The sequence below is a fragment of the Rhinolophus hipposideros genome, assembly GCF_964194185.1.
Source record: "Rhinolophus hipposideros genome assembly, chromosome: 8".
Lineage (NCBI taxonomy): Eukaryota > Metazoa > Chordata > Mammalia > Chiroptera > Rhinolophidae > Rhinolophus > Rhinolophus hipposideros.
Window position 1 is genome coordinate 51622196 of NC_138054.1, and position 21548 is coordinate 51643743.

Below are 21548 nucleotides of genomic sequence, written 5' to 3' on the forward strand. Positions count from 1 at the left end.
GTTTCATTTCACCGCAACCTCCTTAGGAAACTTATAACTGACTGGTTGGTTTGAAGACTTTGAGTAGCACAAGTGGAGGGAGCATTGAAACTTACAGTGAAACTACTACTAGTTAAATACCAATTGAAAATGAAGAGTGTTTCCTTAACATTCTCTATCCTCCACCTACCCCAACAGCTCATCTCTTGACAAGTCCTTGAACTCTTACTCTAAGCTTATTGGGTGGATCACATTGGATGCACTTTCCACTACAGTTTCATCTTGATGTCTCTACAGGTGCTGTTTACTTCTCTGAGATGTTCCCACTTCTTCCCGGTGTATTTCTATTCAACTTCAGGACTCAGCTCAGATCCTTCTTAAAGTTTTCTCTGATAGTCCACAGACTGGGTTTTGTTTTGTTTTGTTTTGTTTTGTTTTGTTTTGTTTTGTTTTTTACCATCCCGTGCAAACCTCTATCATACCATTTTCTGCGCTGAACTCGAATTAGCTGTACTCTCATATCTCCTACTATAAGGTACCTGGAATATAATAATCATTTAATAAGTATTTACAAAATTCACTTATTCTAACAATATTCTTACAGCGTCTATTTTGTGCCAGGCACTTTACTAGATATAGGAGCTATAGCAGTAAAGAAGACCATGTTCCTCACTTTCTAAAGCTTCTATTTTAGTAGGGATAGACAGACACTAAGTAAATGGTGAAAAATAAAACTGGTAAGGAGGAAAGGAAGTATGTTTGTATATGTGTGGTTAGCTAATCTAGCTAGGGTGGTCAGAGAAGACACACATCAGATGGCATTTCAACAGATATCTCAAAGAATTAAAGGAACACACTCTGGATAGCTGGAGGAAAAACATTACAGGCAGAGGGAAAAGCATGTGCAGAGGCCCTGAGGAAAGTGTATACTTGTCTTGATGGCAGATCAGCAAGCGGCTGATCTGTAGAGGAGTGAACGAGAAATATAGGCAGAATGAGGTTGGTCAGAAAGGATATTTGACATCCCAACTGGCCTCTGTGCTCATAGGCTCCTTTCCTTCCCATACATCTTCCACCCAGCTGCCAGAGCAATTGTTTAAAATGTTAATATCATCATGTCACTTCCCTGTTTAAGATTTTAAAACGATTCCTCAGCATTTACAGAATGACCTTCACACGCCTGCCACGGTACTTCTCTCAGGCCTGTCATACTCCCTGCATGCCTCATGCTGACCGCACTGAAAGATGAATGGCTCTTCCAGCATACCAATTCATTTCCCTCATCTGGAATGTTGTTTTTCCTCTGAATAGTGGCCTCTACACTTAAGGCAAATCTTCCTATAACTTGATCAAGCTTCAGAATTCAGCAATAATTTTCACTTGTTCCCTGAAGGGTTCCTGGATGCTGACCTTTCTTTTAACTCTCTCCCCAGCCTTACACTTACTCCTAAACCTAAGTTTAAAATTTAGTTGGACCTAAACTTCAGCCCTGTTCCAAATCCTAACCTAATCCAGCTCCAACTGCAATGCTAAATGTAAGTCTCACTTCAACCTAATCCTAACCCGGCTCTAACTCCTGTCCAAGCCTCATCTCTAACCCCAACTTTGACTCCACATTAGTTAGCCAAGGATCCATTTACTACAATACATGTGGCTGTCAGGAAGGAAGTGTGTGAAGCCCAACATTCCAGGGCTTAGCTCACCTGGCTGAGGAAGGGTTGCTGCACAGGAGATGCACTAGCTAGCTCCTCAAAGTGGACAACTGCTGTTGAGTTATTAGGGCGAACCCCGAGAAGGAATATATCTGCCAAAAAGGACTCCTCGTGGTTAACTGGGCCCAAATTCCTAACCAGAGTCTAGCAGCCATTGTTTACAGAGGCCTCTCACACATACTGCTTTTCAGGGAAAAGCCACAGAATGAGATGCTGGCCTCCTGCACTGTGTTCCTGCTGTCTGAGCAGAACCTTATAAAGATGTTCCTGGAATGGTCTTTCAACCACTGGACTGAGACCTGCCCCATCCAATTGGAATAGCACAGCTACAGCCTTATTTACTCTTTACTGACCAGCTCCATGATGACCGACCAGAATGTGTGATTCCGACCAATCAGGACAGTGGTATTGGGACTAAGGACACTGTGGAGATTTGGATTCCTCATTTGCATAAATCATTTGCAAATCACGGACCTGGGCAGGCACTTTCCCTAAAGTGGGACTTCTGTTTGTCTCTCTTTGCAGAGAGCACTTTCTGTTTCCTCCAGAGGCTGCCTCTCTAGTTTGCAAACTATTTACCTGAATAAAGTTTTTCTTTGACTGCACTCCAGATTGGGGACTTTTGTTGGAATTAGATGGGTGTCAGAAATCTTTTGTTGACATCAGAGTCTGCAGCTTCTCCAGTTTGAGAGAAATACATTTATACTTCTTATTTGTTATCTACATTCATTCAGTAAATTACTAAATCACTTGGTGTCTCAATAATGTCATGCATAAAATGAAGAAAACTAAATTTATGTCACAGGTTGTCAATGACTATGACATAACTGAAATATCGAAGAACACTGTTGGCCCTCAGAAGGTTAGCTGAATCAGTCTCCTCCATGGCTCTGGGCTCTCCAGAGCTTTGGTCTTCTCTTATACCCCTTAGGCGTCCCTACCCTCAGGGAGCAAAATACCACCTACCTTAGAAACTCAATACATTTTATTTGGTGATAATGTTATCCTTGAAACCTGGTATAATAATACTTCATTTTAATGTAGAGGATACTGCTCTTCATCTCTTACATTTATATAGAATTTTGAAGTTTAGTAATTTAATTCTGTTAAGTAACTTAATTGTATTAAATTCCAAATAGCTCCAACAAAACAACGAACAAACAAACTATTGCAATACCTTATGATTTTGACATGAATGGCATTGAACCTATAAATGAAAAATGTTACATTGGGATCCACTCGAGATGGAACAGTAGGTAAATGCTGTGCTTGCATTCTTTCAACACCACATCAGAATTACAACTAAATTACAGAACAACCATCATCGAGAATCTCCTGAAGTCTAGCTGAAGCAAAGCCTTACAACTAAGGACATATACAAGAGGCCACCTCGAGACCGGTAAGAGGGGTAGAGCTGCAGAATGGGCTGGTTCCACACCTGGATGTGACCATTAAAAATCAGGAGGGATATCTTGGCTGCGGAGATCCCCCCAGAAAAGCGAGGGGTCCCAGCCCCTGTCAGGTTCCCCGTGCCAGGTAGAGATGTCCCCCTAACTTCTAGTTGTAGAAACCAGCGGATATTGTGGCTGAGTGAGCCTGAGGGTGGCTGCAGTCTCAGGCAATTCTCTTAAAAGTGCCTGCGCATGGACTTACCTGCTTTCGGACTCACTGGTTCTGAGCTCCAGTGTCTTGAAGGGTGCCAGGGAAATACAGGGAGGAACAGAGTTGTCTGACTCCAGGGCAAGGGCTAGAGCGGCAACTTTCTCCTAGACGGAGGAGCTGGTGGAAGCCATTACTTCTTCTGTGAGCCCTCCACAGTTCTGTCATACAGACGCAGGTAGCCACCATACCTGAGTCTCCATAAGCCTGGACAACAACGTTCATTCGCCCCACCCAACTTCCGGGCCCATCCAAGCTGCTTCCTGTGGCTCTTCCATACAAATGGCCTGCTTTGGCTCAGCTGCAGAATTTCCTAAAATCTCTCAAAGGTTCACAAAACCCAAACAAGTGGCATCTGTGTTCGGTATTTCCCCTACCTTTGGCTAAACAGTCCTAAACCCAGCACTAGCTACATCCGGCCTTGGTTTGCGGATTAGCTTCTTGAGGCACCTTCAATAACAGAGTGGACTGTGGCCATCTGTGGATTGCTTTGTGGCTCATTCCAGGTGGCCCTGGGCAGGGCACAGGCTGCGGCTGAACTTGGCCTATGGCAGGACCCCTCCCAGGATGCCTCGGGGCTGGCACGCCCAGTGATGAGACTTCAGACTAAGCCAGAGCACCACCCAGCTGCCTCCAACACACCCTAAGGGCAGACTGGGCAGGCACCAGAGCGCTGCTAAAGTGAAAACTGCTCTGCAGGGTCAGCCTCTACATCACAACTCCTCCACTGTAGTCACAGCTAATCCTCATAAGCAATCAACTCGAGGGTCAATTCCTCCCATTGATGTGCAAACAGCAATCAAGTTTCAACTACAACAGGAGGACACCCACATCCCATATAAGGGACACACCTGGAACATCTGGCGTTGATGACCAAGGAGACTGAACCACTGGGCCCCACAGGAAATCTACTACTTAAATCCACTCTACTAAGACCGGGAGGCAGAACAGCCCTACATAGAAAGAAACACAGGAAGCCAGCCAAAATGGGGACACAAAGAAATATGTCCCAAATGAAAGAACAGAACAAAGTTCCAGAAAAAGAACTAAATAAAATGGAGACACGCAATCTACCAGATGCAGAGTTCAAAACAATGATTGTAAGGATGTGCAGTGATCTCAGGGAGAACTTCAACAAAGAGACAGGAAACATAAAAATGGAGATAGAAAACATAAAAAAGAACCAGTCAGAAATAAAGAATACAATAACTGAAATGGAGAATACATTAGAAGGAATCAGCAGTAGATTAGATGAAGCAGAGGACCCAACCAGTGATTCAGAAGATAAGGTAGCAGAAAACACCCAATTGGAACAGCAAAAAGAAAACAATCTAAAAAAAATGAGGACAGTTTAAGGGGCCTCTGGGACAACCTCAAGCATACCAACATTAGCATCATAGGGATACCAGAAGGAGAAGAGAGAGAGCAAGGAATTGAAAACCTATTTGAAGAAATAATGACAGTAAACTTCCCTAACCTGTTGGAGGAAATAGATATCCAAGCCCAGGAAGCACTGAGAGTCCCAAGCAAGATGAACCCAAAGAGGCCCACACCAAGACACATCATAATTAAAATGCCAAAAGTTAAAGACAAAGAGATAATCTTAAAAGCAGCAAGAAAAAAGAGGTTACTTGCCTACAAGGGAACTTCCATAAGGCTGTCAGTTGATTTCTTAACAGAAACTTTGCAGGCCAGAGGGATTGGCATGGCATATTCAAAGTGATGAAAAGCAAGGCCCTACAACCCAGATTACTCCACCTAGCAAAGCTATTATTTAGAATTGAAGGCCAGATAAAGAACTTCCCAGAAAAGAAAAAGCTAAAGGAGTTCATCACCACCAAACCACTATTACAAGGAATCTTAGAGGGACTTCTTTAAGATTAAAAAAAAAAAAATAACATGAATAATAAAATGGCAATAACTACATATCTATCAACAGTTGTTTTAAATGTAAATGGGTTAATGTTCCAATCAAAAGAGGGTGGCTGAATGGATAAGAAAAGAAGACCCATACATATGCTGCCTACAAGATGCTTCAGATCCAAAGATACACAAAGACTGAAAAAAAAGAAATGGGAAAAGATATTTCATGAAAATGGAGATGAAAAAAAAAAATCTGTGGTAGCGATACTTATATCAGACAAAATAGACTTTAAAATAAAGGCTTTTAACAAGAGACAAAGAAGGACTTAATAATCCACTTCTGGGTATGAATCCAAAGAAACCCAAAATACTACATTGAGGGGATATCTGCATCCATATGTTTATTGCAGCATTATTTACAATAGCCAAGATATGGAGGCGACCTGGGTGTCCATGATTGCATGAGTGGATAAAGAAGAGGTGGGACACATATACAATGGAATATTACTAAGCCATAAAAAGAATGAAATCTTGCCATCTGTGACAAAGTGGACGAAACTATAGAGTATTGTGCTGAGTGCAATAAGTGAGACAGAGAAAGACAAATGTCATATGATGTCACTTATAAGTGGAACCTAAAGAACAAAACAAACAAACAAACAAAACAGAAATAAATTAATAGATGCAGAGAACATTTTGATGGCTGCCAGGTGGGAGGGGGTTTGGAATTGGGTGAAAAGGGGAAGGGATTAAGAAGTATAAAGTGGCTGTTACACAGTAGTCATGGGGATGTAGGGTATAGCATAAGAAATATAGTCAATAATATTTAAAAACTAGGTATGGTGTCAGATTGGTATTAGATGTATTGGGGTAATCAATAAGTGGGGGTTTGGTGGCAGGATGAAAAAGGTGAAGGGATTAAGAAATACAAATTGATAGTTACAAAATTGTCATGGGGATGTAAAGTAAAGCGTAAGGAACATAGTCAATCATATGGTAATAACTATGTATAGTGCCAAGTAGGTTCTAGACTAGTCAGGGGGGATCACTTCTTAAATTATATAAATGTCTAGCCACTATTCTGTACACCTGAAACATATAAAATAATATTGAATGTCAAATAAATGAACAAAATTCTGTATTAAAAAATAAAAATGTTACATTTGCAGTGATTAGGACATATCATGCTATAGTCCCACACTATAGTTATTAAAATCTTTAATAAGTTTTATTATTAAAGTTGTTAAAATAGTTATTAAAATTTTAATAGTTATTAAAATAGTTATTAAAATCTTACCAGTATGATTTATAGTTCATTCATTTAGGTTGTGCATACTACTTATTGGGGTTACTTCTAGGTGTTTTATGATTTTGTTTTTGTTACTATTGGGAATGGAGTCATTTTCCCATCATGTCTTTTATCTGTCATTGTTTTATATAATTGACTTGTGGCCATCACTTTAGTATCCTAACTTATTTGTAATCTAATTTCATTTGGATTTTCTAAGTATTTAACCAAGTCACCTGAAAATAATAGGTGTTCTTTCAATAATTATATCTGTATTCGTTTCATTATCTTTTGAATTAAAACATCCAGGACAATCAATGTTAAATAATAATGGTAAATTTGGGCTTCCTTACATTGTTACTAATTTTAATGGGAATGCTTCTTGTTTTGCCATGAAGTGTGATATTGACTAGTGGTTATTGCTTTCTAGTTTTATTGCATGTGGCTTTCCACTTTTGGAAATTTCCACTTTTGGAATCTATTGATGTGTGTGTGTGTGTGTGTGTATATGTATGTGTGTGTGAGTGTGTGTGTGTGTGTGTGTGTGTGTGTACCTGCTTGACATAAATTTTTGTAGCGGTTTTATGAATGCTTTTAAAGATGACATATTTTTTGTTTTTAGAGGTCAATATTGTCTAGTAGTCTTGATATCATTAATTGTATTTATTTAAGTTCTTTATATCATTATTTCTGGCTTATCTAATTGAACTAGAAAAAAAGGATAAATCTGTGTGAAAAATTACAACTACAAATCATGGTCTTCTCAGTTTCTCCTTGCTTTTCTAAACATTTTTACTTTATATCATTTGATATTACGTTAATTGACACATTAAGGGATTAGTTACTACTATAACTTTGTTATGCTATCCTCTAGTTTATAAAATAAATAATATAAATACTCTATTTCCCTTATTTGATTGCTTTTGCCTTGAAGTCTACTTTGCCAAAAATTAGTATTGTCTCTTCTAGTTTTAATTTTATTTTACTTGATAACTTCTTGCCGTTCCTTTTATTTTTAACGTGAACACTTTTGTTTTAGGTATGTCTCTTGGAGGCAACAGATATTTCAATTTAATTTTTTACTCCAATATGAGAATCTTTGTTTCCTAATAGTGGAAATTAACCACTTATGTTTATTGTCATATAGATGGCTTTATTAACACCTGTCATTCTGTTCTACACAACTTATTTTCTTTTTGACATTTTTGCTATTTCTTTTGCTTTGGGGGTTTGCATATACGAAATGTTTTTTGTTTTTCATTTCCTTAGTAATTGGGAAAATGTATATACTCTCTTCAACTTAAACTTAAATTTCCAAAGCCAGACTTTGGTTTATATTTTTCAAATTATTAGAGTCAACAATTAAATAGAATGTTAGAATCTCTTATGCAAGAATTTCTTCTCTCTCATCCAATTTTGTAGGTAATATGTCCCCCCACTTCTTGGAGAGCTAGGCATGGATCTCTCATTGATCTTTGCCTGGAATAAAGTAAACTTGGCTGACTCTGTAAATGTTTTACGTGTATTCCCTTTTCTTCCCCCTCTATCGTTTAGTGAGGTTTTTTCCTGTTATATCTTTGATTATTGCTTCTAGTCCAATTGTTCTGTTTTCTTTAAAAACACCTTTGTAATCTTTGAGTTAGATCTTCAGTTTCTGGGGTAGGTGTTGTCATTCTCTGTCATATGAGTGTTATATTTAGTATAATTTGTGTCTGGGAAAATTATTGAAAGCATGACTTTAAAATTACTGGACCAATTTTGACAGTGTTAATTCTGGTCTCTAGTAGTCTTAGTACTGCCAACTTTCTTGAATTACTACCTTCTCTTATCAATCTCATTTAAATTTTATCCTCCAGTTTTTATTTCATCACTTATTTTCTTTCTGGTGGCTTTGTACTCTTGTTTTAAAGAAGAATTTTTTTTTCTACTTTTTCTTACTGTTTCTATACTTTGTGATTTTCAGATGTTTTCTTCCTCTGAGTCTCCCTTTACTGCTGTTTAGCAGCATTTAATACTTACATATTTGTAGGTTCTTTTTATCTATTTATCTATGTTCAAGTGGGAAGAGACTTATCTGGGTCTGTTTTTTCCTTATACATAAGGATTGCTCCTGGTCCCACTTGCTCTCTAATTGGGTTCTGGTGAAATCCTCTTCTCAGATCTATAATTATATATTAGATTGATGTTCTGGCCTGATTTCTAGTATATTAGCATCTTTCAGCTTTTTTGCTGGTCTGTGACAAGAATTTTTTTTTTAAATCCCAATGCTTGACTCCTAGATGAAATACATAAAACTACATTCCCAGCATGCAAGGACACTGCAGTTTTCTCCATTTCTTCCCTTGCCGTTTGGATTTTACTAACAGGACTACACTTCAGGGGTACACTGTATCATCACCAACTTCCTTGCCACCATTATTCAGTTGTTTTATAGTAGTTACATTATCTAAATGTGTCTAGAAATATCAGTGTCAAAAGAGGAATGGCTATCTTCGTGTGTTATAGAGTTTGTGTTTTTGAATTAGTAGAAAGACAATTGGAAGAGACAAAAGATCTTCCTACCTAATGCCATGTGCTTGTGGGCCTTTTATTTTATTTTATTTTTGGAGCATAGCAATCAGGGCTACTAATTGTATGTTTCTATTCAATATCATAGATGTGTAGTTAGTGGAATTGTCAGTGGGTCATTTCCTAGCACCAGTTATCAGTATTCTTTGGAAGTCTTGTCTTCTTTGAGATCTTAAGTATTGGAACATTGGAAACGAATGCATTAGGGACTCCTAGTTACCAGCCTTTTTTTTTAAAGCAGCGGTCTCCCATTCTTTCCACTGACTCAGCACTGAGAAGTTGCCTAAAGAAGTTTCATTATTATACTTTCAAAAAGATAGTTAGTGCTGCAACCTTGAGTCCTGGATCTCAATGACAGCTTTGTGGTTATTATTTTCCATGTGGAAAAATATTAATAATATGATTAATAACTAGTAGAAATTTTAAACAAAAAATATTAACATAAGAACACATTAAATTATGCTTTGTAGCCAAGTGATTGAGAACATGAATTTTGGACCAAGGTTTAAATCCCAGATTAGACATAGACTGGATTTTGAACCAGCCATAAGTAAGTTATTTAACATCTCAACTTCTAATCTGTAAAATGGGAATATTTTATTGGGTTCCTGAGGGAAAAAAGTGATATAAGGCAAGTAAAGTAGAGAACCTAGCCTATGGATGTGCTCAATACATCTATTATTATTGATATTATTACTGAAAGCACTCTGATAGTTTCCTAATATAGTTTTATTGAATAAGGAGATACTGTTATTCTTTTTTTACTGTGGCCTGCAGTAATAAATAAAACTCATGAGTACACCAGCCATGGTTCTATTTGTCATGGTAATAAGAGGTCAGGGATATTTCAAGAAAACAGTTAAGTAAAGGTGGTTAAGCTGAATTGAATATGTGACAATTCCAAGTGTAAAGAGCATGTTTGTAACTGAGCATGAATTTAAGTGACACAGGAATTCATCCATAGGCCTCTCTCACTAATTATCTTGGGATGTGGAATTTGAATCTTGAGAAGGGAATACATTTGCTTGGATGAAGTTTTACCACAAATTTGTGACTGCCACGCATGGGATTAGGTTGTTGTCAGTTGGATGTTCTTTAATAAATTCTGTTTCTGAGAAAATGTCCTAGCCTCATGGCCCCTGTGTTGCCCAAACGAAGTTGATAGGGTAGGTTAGTCTAACACATTAGGGGAGCAATTTCTTTGCTTCAAAATCCAAATATACCATCTTGGAGGAATAAGTCTGTTAGATACTCTTTAAGTTCCTTGCTACTTTCCTAGACCCCCGAATTTTGATCTAAAAAGCAATAGCTAACATAATGACACTGCTGCTGCCGCTGAGAAAAACAACAAAAATCATTACAGTCTTAATTATAGCTGACCTTTATTATGTGTATAATGTGTCAAGCTTTATTCTCAATGACTTCTCCGGATTACATCATTTAATCCTCACAACAATCCATGAAATAAGGACTTTTTATCTGTCCCACTACATATGATCAGATTAAGCAATTTGCCTGAGGTGGCACAGCTGGGAAGTTGCAGAGAGGGATTTGATACAGGCATTCTCATTCCACAATGTATGTTCTTAAACTGACTAATTTCTCACTCCCTCTCCATTTACACACTCATGCACCTACCTTCAACTATTAATCACTTGAAGTCATTGTTGAGTAGGTGTGTTGAACCATACTCTCCTTCTCCTCATATGGTCTGTCACGAAGATACAGCAGGAGATACAGCAAAGGCCACAAGCATTTTAGTTGAATGTGCTTATTTGGAACTTGTGTTTCTTTGAGTTGGCATTACATTTCTATCACACTTCATAATTTTCAGAGAATCTTTTCCGCCTGCTCATTTATTTGATCCTCAAAACAGCCCTGTGAACCATGGGAGGACAACACCAATATTTTAAAGGTGATGAAACTGACAACCAGAGAGGTTAAGGGGCTTTTAAAAGGCCATAGAAATTATTTGAGGAAAATTTGGTATTATCTAGAATAAGGATAGTAATAATAAACCATTTACTAATATTTACCGTATGCCAAGCTTCACACTCATCGTATCAAGAGCAGTCACTCTTTTAACCCTCAACAATCAAAGATGTGTAATCACACAGCCAAGGTACACTCCTAATACATGGCAGAGAGAGGACTTAAACCCAAATTAGGGCTCTCAGCTCTTAATTAAGTCTCTACTTCTCTAATTTGTTTACTGTGGAGAAATGAGTTTTCTTTAAAGGACATAAAAGGGAGACTTTATTTAGTTTTAAGCACTTTTCTGTATGTGGAAAACGTTAATTATGAAAATAATAAACATTATCTCAGTGTTTGCTAGGGCAGACACTATACCATCCATTTGCTCTTTGAATTAAGAAATATTAACTTACTACCTACTATGTGCTGGGCACTGTAGTAAACACATATGAGTAAGACATTATCTTTGATGGAGCTTATGGTCTTTTGGGAGAAACAAAGTAATCAAATATTCACACACTTTTATGACTATAAACAGTGCTAAGTGCACTGCAGGAAAGTCTAGAGTCCTCTGAGAGTCTATCCGTAGAGTTTTCTGACACAGTTTGGGGACAGGGAAGGCTTTCTGATAAAGCTAACTTTGCATTGAGAATAGCAGGTATGGAAATATTAACTACAAGAAAATGTGTTTTAGAGAAAGGAGAAGAACATGTGTAGGATCTAAAATTTTGGGGATTTTGAGGTACTTAAAGATGGTTAACTGTCTGGCGTATGTCGAGGGAAAAGAAGAATGGCCCCAGATAAGCTTGGAGAGGCAAAACCATGCAGACCTTGTTATGGATATTGTTTTTATCTAAGAGACAGGGTAATCCATGGAAATGGAAGATTACTTGTGTTTGAAAAGATCCTTTAACCTTAAGTGTGAAGAATACATTGCGGAGGGCAAAGAGGGATACAGTCAGAGCAGCTAGGGGGCTACTCTGGTAATGGGCTGGACAAGATGGTAGCTTGGATTGGTGGAGGGTGGTGGAGATGGGAAAAGTGGATGGATTTAGGAATTATTTAGGAGGTGATTTCAACAGGATTTATTTGGGATCAGATGTGTGAAGTAAGCAAGAGGAAGGGATTAGGATGCCTCCCAAGTTTCTAGTTAGTGCAATATGCATGGTTTCATTTATTCCTCACAGTAGCACTATAATGATTATACATCCAAGTTTCAGGACAATGATTCAGAATGTTTCTAGTCACTGTCCATGGTCACACAGCTTATGCATGGCAGAGCTACCATTCACTAAGGTCCTCCTGAATTTGAAATCTGTGCTTTTGACTGTTGTGCTATACTGGGGGATGGGAAGAAACTACATGCCCCACTGCAGGAAGGAGTATTAAAACAGCAGTTAAGTATGGAATTTAACGAAGGAGGTCGGCATCACTCAACTTTGAAAATATTCACATCCTCAAAGCCCAAGCTCCTCTGACATCCTAGCATCTTTGTAGTTGGTGCTATTGCTATTTTTATGAGATCAATGAGAACAAGACTAATATCGTCAGTGAGTATGCTTTTGTTAAACATCATTTTTGTAAATAAATAATACATGTTCATTGTAGAAAAATGAAAACAACAACAAAACAACTCGAGAATCAGAAAGAAAATCAATGATAATCTGCTGTAATCCTCAGAGGAAGGAAAAACATACTTGCTTGTTTTTATTTAAACATTGCCATACACTGTGATTAACCACCGTGGGTATTTAGTAGGAAGATTACTAGGGATCCCACATCTATACTCAGCCTTTGTGTTGATTTTGACCTTGGGGGAAACTTAGCCCCTCGGGCTCTAGTCTTGTCCTCTGTAAAATGGAGCAAAACTTTGGCCCCATTCAAGTGTCACAGTCTTTTTCGAGCCTGAATCAGAGTGTGACAGTGGTGGGCACATTGGTGTCATTACAGTATAGGAGGGAAACACTCAGAGTTCGTTTCTCACACTACTGACTGGCCTCTCCACCCTGCTTGGTGTCCTCGTTGGTGGAGTGGAGATAATGGTACTGATCTCACAGGGATGTTTTGAGCATTAGCTCATGTGTGTGCCGAGGGTTTGGTGGGCCTCGCATGCAGTCAACACACACGAGTCAAAAATCTCCAGAAAAACACGGCAGGGCAGCAGTTTGCTGGATAGATCTGTGGTCTGGAAGGACATGCCCTGGGGGGAAGCAGAGTCAGGGAAGGCTCACCAGCCATCATTACTCTCACTTATCCAACTTCTCCTCCTGCTGAGGTGCACAAAACCACTTTTTGGGGGTGCTTATCACAGGCTAGACACTGGAGATATAAAGAAGTTAACACTTAGACTTTATTCTTAAGGAACAAATAACAGTGGAGCTGGATAGTAAACCGAAAAACTCCAGCATAATGTAATCAGTATTGTAATACTATGAGCAAGGGGCTGTGGGGCCCAGGATGCGGGGTGGTACAGGGAAATGACTCATTTTGTCTCAGGGAACCTGGGAAGGCTTTATAAAGAAGACTTCATTTGTATTGGGCCCAGCAGGAGGGTAGAGTTTGCTGGGGGGAGAAAGCGGGCATGAGCACCACCAGCCAGTGTGCTAGTGAAGAATCCTTCACCAGGACTCACAGCCCATGAGACCCTCAGAATGCCAAGGATACTCTGAGGAATCTGGGGCGAGAGTAGAGGGAACTAGGGTGGGCAGGAGAGGTTCAGCAAGGCAGGTCTCCTCGACCATCAAGCTCCCTTCTCTGCATCCTCCCAGCATCCTCCAATATCTCCCAGATCTCCTTTTTGCTACCTGCCTTTTCTGCTTGAGGACCCATAGTTTAGATATCATACTTACATGGTCCTCTGCCTCCCTTCTCCCACCCAGAAAAGCCTGCCTGGAGAAAAGGATTGGACGTAAATGGATGAACCTGCAGTGTAGTTTATGTGGTTTATGTGGCTGTGATCTCTTTCCCAGGGATAGTTGCTTTTAAGTTCCCTGCTTTTGGTGGAATGAAACACTGGGATGCTGGAATTCCATTCTATCTTCTGATCCATAGTGTATGCTCAGTGCCGTTAGGTGCCAGAGAGTGGATATTTTTTGTTTGCTCAGTACAGTGTTGTTTGAACTACTGTTTTTTGGTAAGTTGGTAACACTCTCCAACAGACCCCACCATTCCCCACTGGATTGATCATATCTGCATTATCTTAAACATAGCTGACCGACCTGGTCTAAAGATATTTGTGACTGTGGCTCCCTGTGTTAAGTTTTGTTATTTCTTGATTTTTTTCAGTTGAGACATTTTGTCAGCCTCTCCTATTGTAATTTTCCCCCTCAGATCTTTGCATTTGTTCCTTTCTATGCCGTCCTACCAACGATACTCTACACATTTGGACCCCAGTGTTGGGCAATACATTAGTATAAGTGTTCAAGAATTACCTCCTATTTACTGAGAGTCCAAACCATAGCACTTGTTACCAGGCTGTTTCTCACATGCTTAACAAAAAAATGAGAATTAAGGTTGCTGTTTTTCTTAATAAAATACAACAAAAGCAGTTATGATGATTTTAGCTGATTCTTAAATGAATGGATGAAATCAATTATTTAGCCCACAATATCTACCTTTCCAACATTTGAAGGGAGCTTATCAAATCCAGCTACTAAGGCATTTCATCGACAGGACTAAAAGTCATACATCTGTGAGGGAGAGCGTGGCCCAGGAACATTTGAGGGTGGGGACAGGCAGATGGGGCCATCCTGGGAACAGAGTGTTCTCAATACCCTCGATGGGTAGCAACTTTGTCTACCCCTCGTTCATGTGGGAAAATGACGCATGTAATGTGGTATCTAGTGACGTGAGAAGAGTTAGCAGCATTTAGTGAATGTTTGGTTCATCGTATAACCACCACTCTCCCCTGTGAGCCCCCCAGGCACTGCAACTTCGAGGAGGGCTGCTCTGTCCAGGATTATGTATCCCCACCTCTGCCCTGGTCATTATTCGCAATTATCATCCATTTCAAACAGTGAGCAGGGCAATGGCGTGTGCACATCAAGGATCACAAAAGGAAGTTGGATTAGGAGGAACACCAAATCTGTCCAACATGTGGCACCATTAAGGAATTCTGGCTGAGACATATTGTTTATAGTCAGCAGTTGTCTGGAAAATAGATGTTTACTTGTAGTGAGTGTATTAAGATCTTTGCCATTAGGTAATATATATCCTGTGTCGTGTCTTGTCTTACAGAAAACTACGTTGGAATAAACCTTTAATTAGCCTTTTCTGTGACAACGAAAAGTAGTAAACAGTGATAGTGTTCTATATTGGTGTTTCTGCTTGAGAGAGAGAGAGCGAGAGAGAGAGAGAGAGAGAGAGAGAGAGAGAGAGAGAGAGAGAGAGAGAGAGAGAGAGAGAGCCAAACAGCAGGAGCCTTATTTTGGGACGGATGATTTTTTAAAATGGTATATTCCATTTAAAACTATAAGTGAAGTATTTTCTAAATAAAGATTATATTACTTAGAGAAAAACATGTCCCCAGTATTCAGCAAGAACTTAAACACACTGTTTCCCAGAACCATCCATCTTCTGATGAAAAGTGTATTTTAGTACGACTAGGTACGTTCTTTGTATCAGACTTGCTCAAGTCTCTCAGGAGTTTCTTTAGTCAACAATGAGACTTAAATGTTTCTGTTGCATAACAGGGACTGTTTTATGCACAACTTTTCCAGGAAAGGAGCTGGGTATCACAGTACCAGTATCCTATCTTGCTTTTGACACATTATAATTTTTCTGCCTCTGTTTTTTTTTTTTTTTTTTTTTTTTTTAGCAAACAGACTTGGGATCCTCCTCCCCCAATGCCATCATATGAAGGAATAGCCCTAATCCTGTAAAGGTCTAAATACCATTACATCCTAGTGCTAAAAGAATCAATTCGTTTATGACAAGTTTGGTTCAAGATTAAGCCAGGGGACACAGCAGTCTGAAAACTTCATTCTAGGCATGTGCACATCCTTGGGTGGTGTGCAACCTTTCCTAGCTAAGTGTAGGTTCCCCTGTATATAAAGTAGGGCAATAATATTTACTTTGTAGGTTTCTGGTGACAATTAAGTGAAAAAAATATGTAGAGAGAGCACCTAGGACAGATTCTAGCAGACAGTTTGTGCTCAATCAGTGTTGGCTGTTAGGATGAAATATTCAGTTAGGTACAGAGAGGTTGATCCCTTGTGCTTTTAAAGCTTGAATGATGGCAGCTGGCAGAAGCAGAAGCTCATTCTCTCCCCCTCTCCCTTAGCAGGGGCTCAATACATATTTGGTGAATAAATGAAGGACTGCTAGAACAAGCTCCTAAATGTTAATTCCCAGATATACTAGTCTAACTGACCAACTCTTTTCTCTAGATCATATAGTCCACTTTTCGTCATCTTCTCTTTTTCTCAGTGGAACCCACCATTTCAATAAGAAGCAGAAAAAACTGTTACATATTATTCTAGAGCTCTCTTAAGCCAAATTAACAAAATTTATTGAGGGCGAGACAGGTGATCAGAGTGAGGTCAGGAAAAAGAATTATCAGCATGGTTTCTAGAACACAGCTCTGCAAATATATGTGATATGGTAAAACTCTAGGACAGTGGTTTATTTTTATTATTTATTTGAAATTTTAAATGATCTAATGGCGTAAGATGAATCCTTACCCTTTGATTTGCTTTTTCATTCCTTGCCAAGCACTCATTTCACAATTTGTGCTCACCTGGACCATTGAGACCTGCTGTCACAGAAAAAAAGATTCCTTTCTCAGTTGGTGCCGAGGGGACCTCAAAACGGCTTTGGAAGACTCTTTGGAACACCCCTGGGACCCTTTTCTATCACTCAGTAATATGGGTGTTTGGAATTCCGAGCAGAACTGAGGGGAGATAGACTGTGTAACGGCTACTGCCATCTATTTTGCATTTCCAAATATAGTGCATCTTGTTTTTTCTCCTTATAGTATAGTATTTCATTATTTGCCTGTTTCCACAGAACTATTTTAATAAGAAAGTTTTGAGACTATCTTGGGATTATAGTCTTTGAATGAACTTTCATGTCCATAGTGTAAGCCCCTTTGGTTTAAAACTATCCCACTTAAAAGCATTGACTTATAACTACCAGCTGCTGGTTCTTTTTTCTTCATATTCATGAATGTATACATGGACACATATAGACACACTTGTGTGCACACACATGCACACACACGCACACATTCTCTCTCATGTGCACTGTATATATGTAAACATCCAGAAGGAACAATGCATTGTAAAGATTGTTCTGTTAAATTTGTAATCCAGTGTAAGTTACTGAGTGCTGATAAGTAAAGGAAGTTCAACCAGACAGTTTAATCCTCCAATTTCCTGTCTTCTAATCAGCCCCTGATTCTTTTGGTTTTAAATTAGAAACATTCCTGACAATATTCAGGACAGGTGAAGGAAAATCTACTAGAAAATAAGTAAGGACAAAGCACTTATTTTACTGTCTAAAGTTCACAGGAGAAATATGAGTGTAATAACAGGAAATCAAGATTTTCAAAGAGATAGTAGAAGTACATAGGCTAGCTTAAGTAACCAATCACATTTCTGAATGGAGTATATTTGGATCATAATTTGATTTAAAGAAAAAAATAGTAACATAGTTTAATGTTCTTGCTTCTCCTTAAGTATAACAAATGGTATTTTACAAGATGTGTGTGTGTGTGTGTGTGTGTGTGTGTGTGCGTGTGTGTGTGTTTATAAGGCCAACCTAAAGAAATGATAGGTGGGAGAAAATTAAAAAGCTACCTCATTTAGATTTTGCTTGCAACCGATCACTGCTAATACTGTGAGAAAATAATGTTTGGAGTGTACAGAACCTTTGAAGTTAACGCATACTCTTATAAATTCATATAGTCAGTCACACATATTTATACTGGTAGATAAAAATAAGACAACTGTACTTTAAAAAATAAGCACAGGTAGAGTGTGCAAGTGCTTGAACTAGAATGTGTATAAATGTGTTTATCATGGACATGTTCTTTTGAAAGTGTACTGGGTATTGAAAATATGATATGACTTATTATTTACTGAATCCTCTTATTTTGATTCTTTTCATTTATAGTTATTGTAGCAATTTCTAATAATTTTAATCACCATCACGAAAAAGCTAGTGCAAATGCATAGAAAAATCTTTATTAGGCAATGTCCTCAAAGGAATATAGGCGACAGTCACTAACAAAAGTTATTCAATTGAGAATTAACATTTAAAAAATTGAAATGGTACATACAGGTTAAGAGATAAATTGAAGCAAATAACAACAACAAAAGGTTTGCATGAAATATAAGTTTTTAGTTTTGTATCTGCAGCAGGTAGAGCTTCCAATCATTTGGAAAATAGGCTAGGGTTGAGAGTTGTTTTTTTCTAATTTTTTTTTTTAAATTTTTGAACACAGAAAGACAGTATTTCACAGAAGTACCTTGCTAATTATATATATATATATATATATATATATATATATATATATATATATTTACATTATATGTTTATACATATAAACATATATATATGTATATGTTTCTTAAAAAGGCATTTACGTTATAAGGCATAGCATATCATTCCCTGCCCAAGTATTTTCCTGGTATACGAAGTTGCAGTTGTAAAAATTTGGAGTAAGCGACAGATAATTATTGATTGAAAAATTTTATGGCAATTTCTAAAGAGAATGTTTCCAAAATAAGTGCTTAGGAACCTAACATGGATGGGGCGGGGGTGGCAGGATAATTTTATAGTCTTCGTGTCATAGTCGCTTTGAGTTTTAAAATTGGATCGCAGAAGCAAAACAAGTGTATTTTGTAATTCACATAAAAATAGTTCTGTAATATCTCGTTATCGGCAAATCATTAGGAAGAAGAGAATGTTTATTCTGCTTTCATTTTAATGTCATGTGGGTAGAACAGAGGTCATTCCACTGAACAGAATTGTGTTGAAGCATGTACAGGCATCCAGAGTGCTTCATTTGGTGGGGAGCAAAATTTCAGGACGGTTTTCTTTAGTTTTATGTCAGAAGGTTTCAAATAGAGATGTCACAACATAGCTAGATTACGTTGATACGTAATATCTATTTCTTGATTTGCATGATTAAAGCATTAGAGAAGTGGCTCAGATATCAAAAGATTTCTCATAAGTGGCAGCGCCAAAGGTAATTACTGTTAAAATGTACATGCTCGAACCCTGGTCGCTTGTTAACTTCTAAGTTGTTTATAACTCCATGGGTTGGAATAAAAGTTTTCATTTGACTTTTGGACATCAAGACCCCTTTCTCACTCCATTTGGATATCAAACGTGTATTTAGCATAGTTTATATCCTGTGTCCCTGAGAACAACATTAGCTTCAAAAACAACAACAACAACAACAACAACAACAAAAGCCATAGAGGATAGAGAAGGCCCTGCTTGGTATTTCACATTTTAAAACAATTGTTTCTTAAAAGTAGCATTTTAAAGACAAAACTAAAATGTATACTTAAAAAATACACAAACAATTAATTTAGTCAACTGACCTCTAGTTAGTTAGTAAAAATGCAGTTAAAATCCTACTATAAGCCTGGTGCATTATGAGAGGGGGTAGAGAGAGAGGGGGAGGGAGGGGAACGTGGGGAAAGAGAAGAGAGGTTGTTTGTTATTCTCAGTCTTTTATTAACCAGTTTCTTTTATCCTGGTGGGTCTTATTATTTAGAAAAATAGAAATGATCTGGGGCTCTATCCATTCTCACCTAAAATTTTGGAGTAGGTAATGGCTGTCTACAACCTGGTCCAACATATGCCCCCAAACTAAAACAAACAAACTCATTTGCCATACAAATTGTTTACGATTCATTAAAAAGCAAAATTGCACATCCCCGTGCTGGCAGCTGAGGCTGAACCTCCCCGGGCGGAGGGGGCATTCACTGAGTTGCCTTTGTATGCTGGGAGGACCAAGCCGGAGGTTCCCACTATGCAGCCCGGAGTCTGTGCAGCCAGATGACGCATGAGGTAATTTTAAAGCTTTATTTGCCTTTAGTGTGAAACTTAGGACTTGTACTATCCCTGGGCTAAAGAACCGTATCAGTCAGGGGCAAGTTAAAATTTTTTTCAGTTGGAGAAAATTGTTTGGGATAGTAAGGTGGAGGTATGGAGGAAGGGGAAGTGAATGCTATTCTATGACAGAGAAGAGCTAAGAGAAAATGCATAATATGTCTTATTTTAATTAATCCTCTCCCCCTTCATCGAAGTCCTCAATTTCCCATCAATAATGGGAAGTTTACATTAGTATTATTTGTAACTGGGCAGCTCTAAACTGCTGTGGTCACTTTGGAGGGAAATAAAAAATCAATTTATTCTCTATGGTAACTTCTACAACTTTCTTTAAAGAGCACTCTGATTTCTCACCCGTTTTCAAAGCAAAGATCTAGAAGCATTGAAGTTGAGAGAAACTTCCTGTAGAATGCAGCCTAAACAGCAGCATGTGAACTTATAGCATTGTTTATTTTTAGTCAACTGCATTGCTAAATGTTTCCACCACTTTTGTATTTTATATTCCTCATGGTAAAACATCTGTAAGATAATTTTAAATGAAAAGCAACTTCCAAGTAAACTTTACCAAAAGAAGTGACAGTTTTCCAAGTTAAAAATAAAAGAGGAGCATTTGGTGATCTTTGCAAAAAGAGAGATGACAAAATTTGCCATAAAAAGTAACAGTCTATAAAATCTATGAGCTCTTGAAATACAAGGAAGTAGAATGCCGCCCAGAATATGACATCAGCACATAGTATTTTTTTTTAAGGTTACAACTTAGCTTAGAAAATAATAGCCAAACCAATCAGTATATTCATTTCTAATGTTTAATAAGCTACACAAGACGAAAGGATAGGCAACATTATAACATACAAGTAAAGCTTGCTCTTGTTGGTAGAAACTATTGGGAAAACAAATGCCCTGAATTAAAAAAGTTCAGGATCTAAGCAGATAGTTTACTGCTAATCTAATTAAACAAAAGCTGAAAGTAACATTGTCCTGAAATCACCAGTAAGTTTCTAATGTATATTTAAGAAATTGAAAGTTAAAACACACATGTACACACATACCCACGACCACCTTAACTCAAGAGTCCTTAGGATGGACACACTGCACCCCAAGAAGCAGCCGAATAGAGTCCTGCAGTAGCTCACTTTTAATAGTCTTTCAGTCCTCAGAGTTCCTAAAACTTGCCAAAATGATACCACCGTTGGTCCAGGACGGAGAAAGGAGAACTCTTTCCGCAGATCATACAATGAAACTGACCAAGTCCAGTCTTGTAATTCCATTCGCCACTCTCCCCCTTCATCTCTCTCTCTCTCTCTCTCTCTCTCTCTCTCTCTCTCTCTCTCTCTCTCTCTCTCTCTCTCTCTCTCTCTCTTTCCCCTTAAACTGATATCTATGTGAAATGAGCTGAAGTTCACGGTCCAGTTAGGAACGGATAATACATTCATTGTCCT

At 38.2% G+C, this 21548-nt stretch overlaps 1 protein-coding gene and 1 long non-coding RNA gene across 4 annotated transcripts in view; one reads left to right on the forward strand and one right to left on the reverse strand.

Annotated features, from left to right (window-relative positions):
* NFIA (nuclear factor I A) overlaps nt 1-21548 on the reverse strand; it is a gene marked incomplete at its 3' end in the record, with an annotated part of 555825 nt that overhangs the window by 533082 nt on the left and 1195 nt on the right. The window lies entirely within an intron of this gene.
* LOC308500997 overlaps nt 19991-21548 on the forward strand; it is a 42746-nt gene continuing 41188 nt past the window's right edge. The window contains exon 1 of the long non-coding RNA XR_013993812.1: nt 19991-20067. This is a non-coding gene — a long non-coding RNA (uncharacterized lncRNA). The remainder of the gene's footprint in view (nt 20068-21548) is intronic.